At 42.1% G+C, this 12,432-nt stretch overlaps 1 long non-coding RNA gene across 1 annotated transcript in view; it reads right to left on the reverse strand.

Moving 5' to 3' along the window:
* Window positions 1-3,490: 3,490 nt before the first annotated feature.
* Window positions 3,491-12,432, reverse strand: part of LOC132654223 (uncharacterized) — a 38,894-nt gene continuing 29,952 nt past the window's right edge. Inside the window, exon 6 of the long non-coding RNA XR_009591876.1 lies at window positions 3,491-4,220. This is a non-coding gene — a long non-coding RNA (uncharacterized LOC132654223). The remainder of the gene's footprint in view (window positions 4,221-12,432) is intronic.

Below are 12,432 nucleotides of genomic sequence, written 5' to 3' on the forward strand. Positions count from 1 at the left end.
ACCCTTTCGGAAGAATGATGGTTTCCTGTGGCCTTAATATATACCTGCCTAGAAATACCACATCCAATTCTTAGCCAAGTCAAGCAAAAGCATGTGTTGTCAGGGACTGTTGTAGTTTGGATTTGGGTTCCAGCCTTTGGTGCTACAGGGAGGTGATGGAGCTTTTAATGAGTGGAGTGGAGTAGAGATCTACAGGTCACTGGCACAGACCAGGTTCTAGTCTCTTCCTCACTCAGCCATGAGATGAGTAGTTTTTCTTGACCAGATGGGACCAATACAACAGGGCCAATCAGTCCTGGACTGAATCTTCCAAAGTTGTGAACAACAACAAAAACTCTCTTATACTAACAAGAAATTATTTAACTGTTTGTTATATAGACAGAAAGCTGAACAGCGCAAAGACACAGAATAGCAAAAAGTCTGAAGCAGCATGAGTCTAACAACAGAAAAACAGAGGATCTGCTTATGGCATACATATGATAGTGTACTACTAAGTGATGAAAAAGAACCAAAGCTGGTTCAAGTCTTTAATCCCAACACTTGGGGGGTAGAGGCAGGCAGGTATCTGTGAGTTTGAGGCCAGCCTGGTCTACAGAGCGAGTCCAGGACAGCCAGGGCTGTTATGCAGAGAAACCCTGTCTTGAAAAAAAAATGTTAAAAGAAAGGAAAGAAAGAAAGAAAGAAAGAAAGAAAGAGGCAGAGAGAGAGAACCAAAGCACAAATATGTCTTGAACCTTAAAATATGAACAAAAGTAGATAGATACAAAGAGCATGTGATGCATGCAAGCTTCAGTAAGCAGAGGGCTCTAGGACAGGCAGTTGAGGCTGACCTGTCAGTTGGGACAAGGGAGCATTTTGAGATAATGGAGAGGTCTGACTGACTGCTGCTCATGTGGCTGGAGATATTTGTCAAAATATACTAAGTTGCAGATTCAGGCCTGTAAATTGCATTGTATGTAAATTTTCTCTCAATAAATACTGAATGAACTTGGGTATAATGGCTCACATGTGGTCAGGCCAGATGAGTCTCTGGGAGTTTGAGGCTAGCCTGGTCTACAATAGTGAGTTGCTACATAGGGCTACCTGGTAAAATCCTATCTCAAAATAGAGCAACAAAACCCTGAGAGAACCTCTCAAAATCATGTAATGTCATCAACATTTACCTATACAAAGGTATGTATAAGAGGCTTAATTAAACCCACATTAATAGTTTAGGAAGTGTTAACCACTACAATTTTACATAGTGAAACCATGAGGCAAAACTTTATTTCAAGGAAAATTTTAAACTTTTATTATTAAGCATCTGCAACTGTGTTTCTGTGTTTTGTGTCACCTTCAACACTGACTCTTCCGTCAATATTCCCCAGCCCCTGCTCATTCCTAAATGTGAGTTCCCTTTGCACCTGTGATCTTGCTTTTGCTTCCTTCTCTTCACACTGCTTCTATTCTTGGGACAAGAGAGTAAAACCATTGGGCAGTGTGCATGGAATCTTATGTAAGAAGTGGGAAACAGTAAGATCTGGAGAGGACAGCAACTCCACAAAAAGAGCAACAGAACCAGAAATTTGAACACAGGGGTCTTCCCAGAGACTCATACTCCAACCAAGTACCATGCATGGAGATAACCTAGAACCCCTGCACAGATGTAGCCGATGGCAGTTCAGTGTCCAAGTGGGTTATATAGTAATGGGAAGAGAGACTGCCTCTGACATAATCTGATTGGCCTACTCTTTGATTACCTCCCCCTGGGGGGGAGCAGCCTTACCAGGCCACAGGAGATGACAATGCAGCCACTTCTGATGAGAACTGATAGACTAAGATCAGAAGGAAGGAGAGGAGGACCTCCCCAATCAGTGGACTTGGGGAGGGGCATGTGTGAAGAAGGGGGAGGGAGGGTGGGATTGGGAGGGGAGGAGGGAGGGGCATATAGGGGGATACAAAGTGAATAAAGTGTAATTAATAAAAAAATATAAAAAGTAAATTAAAAAAAAGAGAGAGTAGAACTAACACAGTTTGTCAGATTCGGAGTTGATTGACATTTTCAGGTAGTTTAATGTCACAGTCCAGCATATCCCACAGAGCTGGCCTGGCTTGGGTTTTATGCCTGCAGTTCACATCTGGACAAAAAGTCGATCACTCTCTCAACTTTTCCTTTGCTTGCTAAAATTCTCAACCCTCCTCATTTTGTAGTTTCTGTTCCTACCAATCCAGCCTGGACACTGAGGTCTAGCTTTTAAAATGTCAAATAATCAACTAGGCATTATGCTGATTTAAGCTGATAGTTTCTCTTTCAACTGCTTCTCAACAAGAGATACAGAACATTCTTATAGTATCCTCTGATGTAAAGTGAAAGGAGAGTGTAAATATGCAGCTTTCAGGGGGAAAGAAGGAAGATTCTTCAGAATGAAAACTTGCTCATTTCTAGCAGACCCTCAAAGGGCTCTTTGCTAGAGCTCTTTGCTATGTGGAGAAAAATGACACAGAGCCCAGAGGAAAAGGACACATCCCTGTGACGTTGTGTCTCCCAGATATTAGTCACCAAAGGAATGCTTGGAAAACAGCAGTGTTAAGACTCCTGACGAGCTGTCCCTTTGACCCCAAGCTGGCTCAGTGTTGCCTTTCCTAACTCAGGGTCCTCAAGCCTCAGCTTGATAAAGAGCAAAGAAGACCCATATCTCCACAAGAGCAGAGCCAATACTTTTGAGCCTATGGCTGCCACCATGAACACATGCAAGATGCAGAGAAAGAATGGAGGCTGAGAATATAGCACAGTGGTGGAGCACTTGCCTACCATACACAAACACTCAAACATGCACACACACACACACACACACACACACACACACTGGGGAGAGGGGGGTTATGCAAATGCAGGTCCACAGCAGCAGCGATGTATGCAGAACTGCATGGAAAACAGCAAAGAACTCTGTCTGGAGGAAAATGTAACCCAAAGAACAGCAGAGAACTTCCAAGTGTGTTGTGCAATATGGAAGGACTTCAAAGAATGAACTCAGTGAAACTAGCTGTGTTCTGATGTGCAATAGTCTAAGCGGGTGTAAAATAAAGTTTCAGCGGTGTTACAGTTCTGATATGTAACTTAGGCAGACATTACTGGCACTCAGATTTCTGAAAGAGAGGAAAGGTCCCAGACACAATTCCAGAGGGAAAATATGAGACCAAGGCGATAGAGTAGAAGTGATAATGGTGAACCATTACAAGAGTAAGTAGAGTTCTTCCTGTGGAACTTGAGACACTGAACAGATTTAGAAGAGTGAAGAACAGTCCCTGTGAGGTACATACATGTATGCACATGTGCTCAGGAGATTTACATAGAGAAACCAGTCTTTCTTCCTAGCTGGGTTGTGGAGGTTCTCCAGGTATTCAGACATGGATGCAAGTATTTTCTTTCTTTACTGCTCCCAGTTTTGTGCAAGCTCATTACTATACTGTATCCCTGGGCCCCTTTTTACTTTTTTGAGACAGGCTTTCACTAAGTTATCCAGGGTGGCTTGAACTCATGACTCTCTTACCTCAGACTCCTGAGTACTAAGGATTACAGGCCTGTCTTAAATAAATCCTTCCTAACAGACAAAAGCCAGCTTGGGGGTTCACTGTAGCATCTAATCGCAGTCAGCATCAGAATGTCTTAAGGGGAAGAAAAGGAGAGTCAGGGCCAGGGAGTTCAAATAGAGAGGAAACTGGAAATTGATTATGAGGACGCACAAGACAAGCTGCATATGGTGCTTCTTATTAAAACAAACAACAACAAAAAAAAAAACCCTCAAACATAAATAGAACCAATGATGAGATTTAACTTTCTTTTTTAATTTAGCAATGTAGAAAATGTAATCCAAACACCAGTGTTGTGTAATATAAACAGAAATGTTGAAGTCATGTAAACACAGACCCAGAACTAAGCAACTGGGGAAAAATGTTTATGAAACTAAATGTAAATGTTAAAATACATGACAGAGTGAAAACTGAGAATACAGCTAACAAATGCTAGTGGAGGAGAGAGGTAATAAGGACACAAAATGAACACAGCAGAGATAACTTCAGTACAGGATTGAGAGATGCAGAGAAAAAGCTGCAGCAAGTCAACGCCTGGTTTACGACTTAAGAGAAATCTTTCAGGACCAACACATGATTAAAAACCATTTGTCTGAAGTTCAGCAGTTCTCCAATTTCACACATTTTCATTTTTCTCTTAAACCGGCGTGCTAAATACAAAATGAAAAACAAACCCTTTAGTTTTGTTGTGCTATGTTATCTTCAGAGATATAATAGTACCCATTCAATGTCTAAAACTTTTTTTTCCTTGATGGGATGTTTTGTTTGATTTTTGCATTCATTTAAGGTATTTTTTTAACCTTGCTTTCTTTTTTTTTTCACTTTTTGAGAATATAAGGTTTTTTATTTCATAAATACTTTAATAATTTTTAAACAGTGTGGAAAACAGCCAAGGCAATTTGGAGAGAACCAGAGAGAAGAGAAGTGGCTTGTGGTGGACCCCAGCAGGAGCCACAGTGGCCACAGGACAGAGGGCTGTTTCATGGGAGTAGAGTGGAGCCACAACCTGACTTTGTTCACGGGGAGAGTGAGGCACATTAGATACAGTATCATAAACCCATGGAGTTATTTAACAAATCCTGAGAGGAAAAAAAAGACCAGATGTTTGAAAAATAAACTAAAATACTGCCTCATGAATCTTTAATACTTAAAAATTTTAAGGGATTTAAATGGAGAAAAAAAAAAGAAATTTTAAGTGGTAAGGGAAGAATTTTATATTAACTTAAGATGAAAATTAAAGCAATTAAGATACTTGAAACAAGTATATTAAGATGAAAATTAAAACAATTAAGACTACTTCAAGAGCTGAAGAAATGGCTCAGTGACTCTGTTTACTCTTCCAGAGGATCTGTGTTCACTTCCAGCCTGTGTGTGTGTGTGTGTGTGTGTGTGTGTGTGTGTGTGTGTGTGTGTGTAAAAAACTAGCCTTTGTTCAGACCCGGAACACCTGTCTGTCTTATGCAATGAAGTGCTGTCCAATTCTGAATAGAAAATAAAGCCGATTAATTCTGCCCTTTTGACTCTTTTTGTTATTTTACTATTGTCAAGGTTTATTTGTTATTTTTATCTGTTCACTTGTAATTGTGAATAAGCTTCCTGTATCTTGTTTACGTAAATACAAAACTAATATCTTTTCTCCTGATAGTTAAGTGATCCTTTTGGAAGGAAAAAAGTAGCCCCAGAAATAGTGATCTCCATCTGTCATGTTAGGAACACAGATTAGAGAAACAGTGCCTTGGTGCTGAACGGATATTGGAATAAACACTCTGATTAAGGGAACCTACCAATGACCCTATTGGACCATAGAGATGGAGATAGAATGCTTGTGATCAAAACTTTGCTTCTAGGAAGTGGTCAGATACAATGTATTTTTCAAGGTGAGGCTAAAGAATGGGAAGAATTGCATTTGAAATGTGGCTTCCAGGTCTAGGAGCTTAGCTCAGTTGAGGTTCTAAGTTCAATTCCCTGCACAGTAAAATAAAAACTATCAGAAAAACAAACAAACAAACAAACAAACAAAAAACCCCACAGCTTATTGCTCCTGGACCCACAGGCCCAGCATCAAGAACCTACATTTGTGGTGAGCCTAAGCAACTCTCCCCACCTTGCAGACGAATTTCCACTATTCTGCAATATTCATTTCGCCTCTGGATGTTTCTGCTGGGTCACATGCCGCTGCCACAGTTGGCTTATTTCTCCTCTGTCAGAGCTTATTGCTTTGTTTACTACAATTATGGAGCGGATATTTTAAATAGAGACAATATGGGTTAATTATTTGAATCCTTGTAACCTTAGAGATGCCTTCACAATCACAAAGTATGACGTGTGGTCCACTCTAGAATTTTAGGACTTTGAAACACTACGCCCTGGTCTTAGAGGTTCTGATATAGGTGGTAATTCTGGTGATCTGATGTCTTTACTTCCTTTAACCTCTTGATTTTTTTCCAAGTTCATCTTACCTTTCTTTGTCTTATCTTTGGACACTATCTTATCTTACAGGTCTGAACTTTTACCAGAATGTGTCTGACAGTGAGGTTTCAGAAAAAATTAATCATGCTTGGCCCTTGGGGTATTTTAGATTAAAGATTGGGTCATGGGATCACTGAGCAGAGGTAATATTGCTACTACCTCCTGAGGCTAGGGGTCAGCAGACTGTCGCAAAGGGGAGGGTTTTAGATAGTGAACATTTAGGTCGCGCTGGCCTCGAGACCTGTAGGGAGGCTGTTGCAGGCATTCCACTGTGGTTTGAGAGCAGCCATCACAAGATGTGAACAGAGGAGTGCGCCTTTGTCTCGGCAAAACTTCAGTTATGGCACTGATGTTTGAATTGCCATGTTTCTGGGATGGGTTTCATGTTTTATAGTCACCCTACTTTTGTTTTTCCTCAATTGTAGAAGGGCTTCTTGCATTTTACAGGCTCTGCAGAAGCAGGCGGACAGCAGAGCTGATCTGCAGCCTAAACTCCGCTATCCCCATTGCAGGCCAACCAGAAGCCTCACACAGCACTTGCCTACCAAGAGCCACTCCACAGTCAACCTATATTTATTCTTCATGCCCTTTTTCCCCTTCATAACAACCTGTCTCCTACTCTTCGGCCCTTTAGTTCCCAGAAGGTAGATGCTCTTTTAAAGAAGAAGCAGGCAAAGGCTGAAGCTGTATATAGATCTGTTTTGGTAGCTATATGACTGTTGTGAACTTGACCTCTTGCTTGGGTGTTCATATGTATAGGCTTACGCAAACAATTAAAATGAATACGATGCAAAGGGGCTTGTACTGACTGTTTTTGTCATGGCTGGTTTAGTGTGTCAACTTGACACAAGCTAGAGTCATCAGAGAGGACGTAGTCTCAGTTGAAGAAATACCTCCATGAGATTCCCCTGTAAGGCATTATCTCAATTAGTGATCGATGGGGGAGGGCCCAGCCTATTGTAGGTGGTGACATCCCTGGGCTGGTGGTCCTGGTTTCTGTAAGAAAACAGACTGAACAAGGGAAACAAGCCACTATGCAGCACCCCTTTGTGGCCTCTGCATCAGCTCCTGCCTCCAGGTTCCAGGCCTGCTTGAGTTCCTGTCCTGACTTTCTCCAGTGATGGACTGTGATCTGGAAGGGTAAGCCAAATAAACTCTTTCTTCCCCAAGTTATTCTTTATTCATGGTGTTTCATCGCAGCAATAAAGCCTGACTAAGACAGGGCTGGAGCGATGACTCGGCAGTTTATAGCTTTTACTGCTCTTGCAGTGGACCCACTTCTATTCCCAGCACCCAAGTCAAGCAGCTCACAGTTTCATGTAACTGCAGCTCCGGGGAGTCTGATACCCTGTTATGGCCTCCATAAGCACTGCATCCAGGTGTACAAACTCACACATGCATGCACATACGTGAGAAAAGCGGGTTTTTTTTTTTCTATCAAAAGTAACCTGTTAAGGGCAAATATTCCATAAATCTGCCTCATCTTTATTCTCCCCCATCTTGTAAAACTTTTGTTCCCATCTTTTAAAATCTCCCTCACCTGGTAAAACTTTTGTTTATACAAGTCCCACCTCCATTCCTAGAACTTGATGGCCTGGAACAGCCAACTCTTTGCCCCTTTCCTTCACTTCCTTTGTGCTGATTCTTTTAAAACTAATCAACTGAGAAAGCCTCAGATCTGGAGAGATAGCCTAGCAGTTCAGTGCACTTTTTGTTCTTTCAGAGTACCCAGGTTTAAATTTCCTGCACCCACATGGTGGTTCACAGCCACTTCTAACTCCAGTTCCAGAGGATCTGATGCCCAATTCTGACCTCACACGTAGTCATAGTCATAGTCATGCACAGTCATGTATGTAGGCAGAACACTCAAACATAAAATGAATAAATCTAATGGAAATTTTCAAAAAAACAGAGGACTGTGAAGCTGGATCCTCAGCCAATGCAGAAAAGACACAGCCATTAGAGTAAAAACCACAAGAACTTCCTATCCCAGTTTGGGTCATGGCATACCTTTCTTTTCAAAAAGAAATTGCCTTTCCAAGCTGCTTTCTTTCCTTCACGTGTTCCTGTGTGTGACACAGAGACTATGCTTTGTTTCTAACACACATAATTAAAGATGAAATCTTTTTAAAAGTCTAAGAAAAAAAAAAAGGATGAAAAGGTCTGCACAGATGCTGATCTTAGGTAAATTGCTGTCAGAAGCACATCTTGCAGAGCCTGTTTTAGTAAGGAAGCCGATGCAGTCACAGGTTCTACTTCCAGGTCACCTACGTGCCCAACAGTATGGCTGTCCCTTGATGTGGCATTACTCTTTCTGGGGAGTTTAAGTCTATTCACCCAGGGTAGAGAGGGTAGTGACAGACCAGAGGAACAAATCCACCCTTCTAGCTTGGTGACCAGTGAGTTTAAGTGGGTTGCTAACAGGAGCACAGGTGGTTACACAGTGAAAGAAGAATTTCCTTTCCCAGCAGTAATTATGTATTTCAGGGAGCAGCAGACCTTATGAGTCCTCCCTGCTTTCACAGGGAATGCAAGTAGGCTCTCCTTTCAGATAATCACAGCTGCTCTGAGGGGCAATGGTCCAGGATTCTCCATGAACAACAGAATCCACAGACATTCATGCCTTCTATATTGTGTTGGAGAACTTGTGCAAAACCGGTCACATATCCCTCAGGGAGATTACAGGCCCAACTCTTCCTCCCCCTCCCCCCATAAGAAACCCATTCAGTGTGCACCTGGATATTTCTGGAAATACTCTCCTCCATGATAATGAGATGCCTTGGTACCTTAGCTTTCAACCAATGGCCTTTGTCCATACCTCTAACCATACCTGGAGTTCTTTCCCCTACCCCCTTCTGCCCATAGGATAATTAAGTGCTGCATTCCCCTTCTTATGATAGGACTGTGCTGCTGCATATAAATGAAGTATCCCTGGCACTCCTAGCTCCATTGACTCAAACACATCCACTGCTGAAACCCCTCCTACTGCCCAGGGTTTTTACGTCCCTGTTTTACACGAAATAAAGGGACTACCACCATCTGTTTCACCAAAGATCGTCTAAGACTCATCATTTATTCTGGGGAAGAAAGGACACCCCTCCTCCCTGAAGGATTTGCCGCTGGACCCCTGCGTTTGACTGCTGGTCAGGCAGCCAAGCGATGCTGGTCCCACTTGAGCTTCCGCCATTCATCAGCATGTTGGTGTTGACCAATGCCAACATCTTTCTCATGCTGCTCTGCCCACGGGCCACTGCAGTGCCCATCTGCATAAGGGAGCAGATGGCTGTTCTTGAAGCAGCCATTCTGTCTGCTGTGGCCAAACCAGGCATCCGCCACTGCCTCTGGGTTTTGAAGATCCAAGCCAAGCCTCCATTACTTCCTGTTCTTCAAGCAGCCACTGAGTAGCTGAGTCAGGTCAGGACCTCATTGCTGCTTGGCTCAGGTTTTGGAGTCCTGACCTCCCTGCAGCCATCTGGCTTGGTGCTGGCAGCCCAGCTAAAAGAGCAGTAACATTTACTGTAAAGAAATATTTTCGTCTAGCTCTGGGTTCCATGTTTTACCCAATCAGAGCTTCACCCTTTTCTGGCTGAAAGTCCATGGTGCTCAGGCCTTCCCTTGGGAGAAGAGCACATTCCAGGCCAGGTGGTGTCCAGGCCTCCTGAGAAATGCCAAAGCACACTACATGAAGGAATAGGGCTTTTTTTTTTTTAATATATTGTTTAAGGGATGATATCAGAACTGTCAGTACAAAATGCAGCCTCCCCCTGAACCTTAATCCATGCTTGTGTGCATCCTGTTATGTGAAACTCTTAAGCACAGAGGATTCACTGCACACAATGTCATTATCTCCTTTCTTTTCCTTCTGGAATTTGTATAGTTGAAAATTGAAACTCTTGAAACTGTTTCCTATGCTTCTTAAAATGTTTTTTTGTTGTGTGTTTTTTCTCTTTATCGTTTTGTTCTGCATCTTAAGGATTTGCTTGATTTTCTTTTCTGGATTCCTAACTTGACATTCTCCCATGCCCATTGTATTCTCTGGGCCTGCTGATAGTTTTACTTTAGTAAGCATATTCTTATTCTTCATAACCTTGGAGTAGAAACTATTTGCTTTATACAGCAGTGGTAGGGCTGTGCATACTAATTAGAATACATCATTTCATGAGCATGGCTGTACTGTCTCAAAACACCATTCTCCCACTAAAGAAGCAAGGCTCCCCAGAGAAAAGGCTGACTCCAGCTACTGAGCAGAAATAGACGAGACCCACAACAGACTGCCAGAGTGAAAGAACCTGCGCAGTGTTGGCTGAGGCTGTCCTAAAGGGTAAAAAGGCCCTGGGACAGGGGCTCCCACTGGCCAAAGATTGAACAACTGGAGCATCAATAAAGACAATAACTATGATGGTTCAAAACACAAAGCATGCAAAAGAAGATGAGTTTATTATTCTAATATTTTTTAAATACTTGGGAATTTTATTTATTTTTATTTTATTTCATTTGTTAATTTTTATTTTATGTGTGTGCATGTGTGTATGAATGTGCAGCACATGCCTGCAGTACCCATGGAGGCCAAAAGGGGGAGTCACATCTCCCAGAACTGATGTTACAGGCAGTTGCGAGCTGCCATGCGGGTGCTTGGAACTGAATCTCTGCAGTATTTTTAACTGTCAGGCCCTCTCTCCAGCCATGAAGACCAGCATCAGTTTTTCAAAGGGGACTATAAAAAAAAAATCAACTATCTATCATGCCTTTTCTGTGTGACTTATACTTCTGTGTTATCAAATAATTGATAAGTTTTTCTTCAGGCATATATTTTAGGGAATAAGTGAAGAATGAATAAGATTTGGAAAGCAAATATATGGCTTAATTTTTTGTCAACTTGACAAAAACCTAGACATGTCTGGAAAGAGGGAATCATAATTGAGAAAATGCCTCCATTTTCTTTATTGATGATTGATGTGGAAGGGCTCACTGTGGTTAGTTTCACCACTGGGAAGGTAGGTGGTTCTGAGTTATATAAGAAAGCAAGCTGAGCAAACCATGAGGAAAAGCCAGTAAGCAATAGTTCCTCATGGTCTCTGCTTCAGTTCCTGCCTCCAGGTTCCTGCCTTGAGTTCCTGCCCTGATTTTCTTCACTGATGAAATATGACCTGAGAGTTGCTAGCTGTAAGCCAAAATAAACTCTTTCTTCCCATGCTTTAGTCATATATTTTATCACAGCAATAGAAACCCTAACTAAGGCAAGCCCTTTGTGCAGCAGCCAGTGTCCTGATAGAGACAGCTGACATGGTGTGCTCCGGGAGGAGGCACCCTCATTCAGGCAGACGGCAGCAAATGAAGCCCGCCGATCTAGCTGCCAGTTCACAGAGAATGCAGAGGACAGAGGGACACGCTGGAAACATGGCAGAGATGCATTCGGCAGAATCCAGATTGGAAATCTGCCAGAACAGGAGCCCAAGCTCTTAACAGAAAATAAGACTTTTAAGGTCAAAAGGGTTATCATGGATTGAAACGTCACAGCCAATATATGTTCAGGGAAATCTGAACATTATTTCTTGATATTAAGGGATAATCATTATTTTGTGTCTATGATAACAATATTGTGTTACGTCTTTTTTTTTTTTTTTTCTTTTTTAAAGAGATACAAATAGAATGCCAGGTGACTGATAAAATGCTGCAGTGCTGAGGGGTGGAGGGAAGCATTCAACTGCAGCAGTCCTCCGCATGTTGTTACCACCGAGGTCAAGAAGTGAGGACACAGAGTTTATGAATCATAGTTCCACTTCTGCACATGCTTGGAACTTTCCAAAGCGCAAAGTTGGAAGCCAGATGATAAACTCAGGAGCATGCTTGCATCCCACATCACAGCTAATTTGATTAATATAAGGCATGCTTGGAAACCTAGGACAAAATAGGGTGGCTATCAATAAAACACTGCCAGTTCTCAGAATAAAGAAGTACAAATACACCTAAAATATGCAAAATGATGCTTAACTAGTTAATGAGAAGTGAGATTTAAATGAGATGAAGGAAGCTTTTCCCACTCACCAGAGCAGAAAAACAATGAAATATTAGGGACTTGCTATGCTGGCAAGGCAGAGGGAAAAACAAGACTTCCCACACAACGCTACATAGTTCAGCCTCAAGGACAAAGTCTGTCCATGTCTATGACCATTTATAAACACATTTCCCCTTTGACTAGGCAACCCATGTGTAGTGATGTGAATGAGAAACATCATTTACAGAGGGGGAGAGTCAAACACACTGCAGTTCACCCTCTGAGGAAACAGGAGCCACAGAAGGAAGAGAGGAAAGTCTACGATGGGGAAAGATCTCAGGGGCCACAGCCCCGAGACAAAGCAACTTGTATAGTGCTAGGAGTTGAGCCATGTTCCT

Source organism: Meriones unguiculatus, chromosome 5 (assembly GCF_030254825.1).
Source record: "Meriones unguiculatus strain TT.TT164.6M chromosome 5, Bangor_MerUng_6.1, whole genome shotgun sequence".
Taxonomy (NCBI): Eukaryota; Metazoa; Chordata; class Mammalia; order Rodentia; family Muridae; genus Meriones; species Meriones unguiculatus.